At 42.5% G+C, this 5,413-nt stretch overlaps 1 pseudogene; it reads right to left on the bottom strand.

The window, feature by feature from the left end:
* Positions 1-597: 597 nt before the first annotated feature.
* LOC103677730 lies at positions 598-1,788 on the bottom strand (annotated as a pseudogene).
* Positions 1,789-5,413: the final 3,625 nt, after the last annotated feature.

Raw genomic sequence — 5,413 nt, 5'->3', positions numbered from 1 at the left:
TGGCAAACATACCAGGAGCAAAATAGCAGACGAGGAAGCTCCAACTCTTTATTCCCGCATGCAAATATTAAAACACCAACAGAAAATGGCTGACCATATGTTTTGTGAGAAGACAGGGATTCTTTAAACCTAGATATATACCTAGGATTGAAATTGTGGGATTGTATGGAAAAATATATGTTTTACTTCATAAAAAATAGCTAAAATGGTTTCCAAACTGGTAGTAGCATTTTATTAAAAAAAAATTTTTTTTTTTTTTAGACAGAATGTGTTCTACCGGCAACCCATGAGTAGGTTAATGAACCATATTAGTTTCTTTACTTGAAAATAACATTCACGAAAGATGAACCCAAAATGCATCCTCCTATATTGACCAACAGAACTAAGTACAAATGAAGTCAACGGTGTACCCCATTAGCACGCTGCGCTGTATGTCAGGAAAATGAGCCCTCCTCCACCCCGAGCCCTGGCCCCCCGGCACACACGGATAAACGATAGTGCACTGTGCGATGATGATACTGTCAGACAAGAACTTTGGTTCATGCAGTCGACTGCCATAGAGGTGGCGCTGAAAACCCGCAGCCCTCACACCCAAACTCAGTCGGCGGTGGTCGGCTTATGGAGTTGGCTGTGCTCCTTCCACAACCTCAGGCCCGCCTGGAAGCTTGAGCCTCTCCTTGATGTCCTGTACTCTGGCAGAGGCCAGCGGCTCATCAGGCTCTCTGTCTGCAAGTCCACGATACACAGGCAGCGGCTTGTCCGACAGCGGGGCAAAGGCATCTCCAAAGCCACGCAAGGCCAAGTTTGCTCTCTCAGGATTCCAATGACCCTGAGAATATCACGAAAGGCAAAGCCCCGCCGTGCCAAACTACAGACACTCTCTTTGCCATCATACCTGAAGTCTTGGCTGCGGGCAGGTACTTCTGGCCTCAGAGACAGATGTCTTCAAGCCCTTGCAGTTGATTTCTCTCCCAGTTGGCCAAATCTGGATCTCATCGTTGTCCACACTCCAGAGTATGCAGTCTCCAGGGCTGTGCAAAAGAGACCTGGCTTCACACTCTTGCAGAATCACCTCAGTGATCCATTCCGTGTGCTCTGTCCCAGCAGATAAAGCCCATCTTTTCACAGTGAAACCTTCAGAGCCAAGATACCCGGTTCACCCTTGTAGTCAAAGCCCCTGGGTGACCCCGGAAGTGCTGGGTCCTGGCTTCCGGAACTCCATTCCCAACAGGCCACAGTGTTGTCAAAGGAGCCCGTCCCAAGCTTCCGCTCATCACACTTCACTGCTGCACAACTGTGGGTCTGGATGTCGTAAATGCACCACCCTGTGCTCACATCCCACAGCTTTGCAGACAAGTCGTCCGACCCTGTGCAGAGAAATCCATCTTTGTCGTGAAGTGCTGACACTCTGGCAGCGTGTCCCATTAATGATGAGGGCTCAAAGGCTTCAAGGTTCCAGTTGCTTCCTTCTCTAATGGGCCTTCAAACAAACTTTCTTCCAGGGCAAGGCGTCCTGAACAGAATCATTTACGTGCCAGCCCAAATTTTTACACGCAGTCTGAGAATCCAGCCGTTTTAACAAATAAAAACTGAGCTCCCAGGGAAGGAGTTTGAGGAAGTCTCCAAGTTATTGGAGAGATGCCTGGGCTAGACGGCCCCGCTCGGACTAATCAGGTGATCCAGAGTTTCATTTTTCTGCCAGTCCCTCCGAGAAAGAAATGTAACAGAAATGTTACCAAGCCACACCTCGAAGTCCCTTCTGTCCATAAAGTTATGGAAAAATTGACCTGAGCGAGCACCGCAGGGGCCGGGAACCTCGAGCCAGGCTCACACCGACTAGGTGCTCTGGGCTGCCAGAGCCTTCCAGCAGCAGGTGCGCTGGGCAGTCCCGGCACCTGCAGGGAGAGAAAGACAAAGGGCCCTGACACCTGTAACAGCATCTTAAACTTCCACCAGCAACAGAAGCGAGAGTTCCAGTTGTTTCAAATACTTGCCAAATATGGAGTTTGGGGCCTTTTAACTGAACCATTCCGTGCTGTGTTGTCATTTCTCATTGTGGTTTTAAGTTGCGTGTTCTCTAGGAGTGGCTGATGCTGATTGTGTCCTTACTACTATATGCGTGTATAAACTATTTTTATATTTTATATTTTTATATATTTATTATATTTTACTATGTATATAATTTTTTAACTGTTCAACTATTTTGCCCGTTGTATTAGTGGGTTGTCTTTTTGGTTTTTTTAGGTGAGCTGTCTTCTTAATAAAGAATTGCGAGTGTTCTTTCTATATTTTGGTTAAAATGTTCATTTTAAGATGTGTATTCAAATGTATTTTCTTCATCAGTGCCTGGTCTTTCCACTTTTTTTTAAAAAGATTTATTTATTTATTTATTTATTTATTTATTTATTTATTAGAGAGAAAGAGAGAGCAGCAGGCAGAGGGGGAGGGAGAAGCAGGCTCTCCACTGAGCAGAGGGTGTGCCTTTTCACTTTCTTAATGGCACCTTTAAAGATATAAAAGTATAATTTTGAGGAAGTCAAATTTGTTAACTTTTTTCTTTTATAGTTTGTGCTTTTTGTGACCCATTTTTTGAAAATCTCTGTATTTGACTAAGGAGAGATAAAAATTTATCCCCAAATTGTTGGCCCACATATTCTGTGGGACAGGAATTAACCCTGGGCTTAGTAGAGATGTCTTGTCTTTACGGTGTCTGGGCCCTCAGCTGGCAGAACCAAAACCTGAGTATTATAATCTTTGGAAGACACGTATACTACTGTGTAAGTTAATGCTGATTATCCATTGAGACCTTAGTTTGGATTTTCAGTTGGTAAGCCTACATATGGCGTCTCCATGTGACCTGGAGTTCCTCAGAACATGGTGTCATTTCAAGGGCATTTTAAGGGCAACTATCTCAAGAAAAAGGAAGATTGGATCTAAACTATATCCTTTTTATGACCTACCCAGAAATCATATAACATTATTTCTACTACACTGTATTGGTCAGAGAAATTACAATTCCCTACCCAGATTCAACAGAGAGAGGACAGAGGGAGGAGGTGTCACTCACATTGTCACATATATGGGGCATAAATTGGCCATGGACCTGCCATCTACCACTGTCTGTCCTCTGGTCAAAATAATTCACATTCTTCCTACACACAAAATTCACATGTGCCTCTTCCAAAACCCCCAGACTCTCATCCCATGAAGTAGCAGGTTCAATCTCACCCAGGATCTCACCTACATCCGTACTATGTTGGATGAGGCTGCTCAGCTGTCGTATCTCACGTGCATATGGCCAAGTGTAGCTCCTCTTGATTTGAAAATCCTGTGAACTGAAGAGATGTTATCTGTCACTCACACCCACACACATACACACACCAACATGAAATGTTTGACAGGCATAGATCCTCCTTTGCAAAGGGAGAGAAGCACGAGGCATGTTGGAGTCAATGGTCCATAGCAATTTAGAAATCCAGTTAGATACATGTTGCTAGTTCCTTGATTAGGGCTCAGTCGTTCTGTCTGGGAATGACTCACCAAAGCTCTTGGTTCTATGCCTTTATTCATCCTTCCTTCTCAATAAAAACTAAGATGTGTTTGTAACTGGCTTTTCTTATTTCTCATCATCCTTCCTACTCATAGAAAGTTGGGGCTACAGGGGTGCCTGGGTGGCTCAGTTAAGTTTCTGCCTTTGGCTCAGGTCATGATCTCGGGGTTCTGGGATCGAGCCCCACTTCGGGCTCTCTGCTTGGTGGAGAGCCTGCTTCTCCCTCTGCCTGCCACTTCATCTGCTTGTGCTCTCTCTCTCTGCCAAATAAATAAAATCTTTTTAAAAAGTTGGGGTTACAAAAATCTCTTTTAATTTTGTAGTCCAAGCAGATAGAGGTCTTTCAAAAACATAGTGATTTTCTTATGAATCAATACATAATCTTCTCCATTAACAAAAGCCACACTCATAAATCTCTTTGAGTTTAGCCCTGCTTTATTTGGGCATCCCATACGACTTCTGGGGAATACTAAATGCTCTTTAGATCTTGCAAACGCCATCGTTAAATAGAGAAGATCTGTGAGACAAGTCCTTAAAGATCTTTAAGGAAGCTTTTGTTCAACTAAATGATTCTTTGAGGTACCACATTAGATTTTTCTGTGGTCCTACAAAGGATCTCATAATCTTACTAGGCATTTTCTCTTTTCTCTGAAACCCTTCTTTAAGTCTAGAATCTTGGAAAGTCTGAAAGTAACAGTTTTAGAACCTTTCTTCGTATTTAACCGTTCTTCCTTTGAGTTATTTCTCTAACATTTTTCTGTAAGCAACAAGAAGTTAGATGGCCCCTTCGATACTTTGCCTCAAATCTCTTTAGCTGCTTCATTCGATTTATTACATATAGTTTCTATTTTCCAGATATCTGTGGGTGACATTGTGTCTAAACTTACAGAACAAGGTTTTCCTTTCCTCCATGTTCCAATGACAAATTCCTTACTTTCCTTTAAGCCTTAAATGACACATTTTATGATGGCCTTCATGCTTCCACTGATAATCTGAAGGCTTTTCCAACTTTGGCCTAACATCTGGGACTCAAAACACTGCCATGTTAGGTTTCGCTTTTACGGCAGCATCTCCATGTAACAGATATCTTCTGTTAGTATGGCTGTGTGACAAATTAGCCCAACACTTACAATGTAAAGTCATCATTGATTGTGACTCATGGATTTCACGGGTCAGGAATTCAAACAGGGGAAAAGTGGGGATTTTTTTTGTCTCTGCTCCCCAGTGTGTGGGACCTCAGCTGGAAAAAAACCACCCCTGCATGTAGAATTTTTTGCATTCTCCTCCAACTAAACTTAGCCCCTCCCACTGCCCTGGTGGCATTTCTTCATTATGGAGTCAGGAGGGGTGGTTGTGTTGGGAGCAGCCCCAGGTTAAAACACCACGGATTTCCACTGTTCTTACTAAGATTCAGTACGTTTTCTCGAATGCTTCTTACATTGTTTAATGCTTTTGACAAATTTTCAGAGTTTTTAAATTGTAGTTTTCTTTTTTTTTAAATAATTTTGTCCATTTTTAGTACTGCTTTTCCAGGACAGGAATTACCAAGATCCTCATTCAACCATACTAGAAGTTCCCTCCCCCTCTGCTTTCTTCACCTTCATCTCTGAAAGAAATTTGCACTGAGTAAAGAATTTGTGCTCTACTGTGTTCTAGCCCGTATTATTTTCAATAAGAAATCTACCATTGTCCTTATCTATGTTCCAGAGCATATAATAAGCATGTTCTTTCCTCTAAATGCTTTTAAGATGTTTTCCTTATTGACAGGCTTACATGATTTGATCACAGCATAACTTCAGGTCACTTTCTTCATGTGTCTTGTGCTTAGAGTTCATTCAACTTCCTGAAACTATAAGTTGATTA

Source organism: Ursus maritimus, assembly GCF_017311325.1.
Source record: "Ursus maritimus isolate PB19 chromosome X unlocalized genomic scaffold, ASM1731132v1 scaffold_X1, whole genome shotgun sequence".
Classification (NCBI taxonomy): domain Eukaryota; kingdom Metazoa; phylum Chordata; class Mammalia; order Carnivora; family Ursidae; genus Ursus; species Ursus maritimus.
This window is presented reverse-complemented; position numbering and strand designations above follow the sequence as displayed.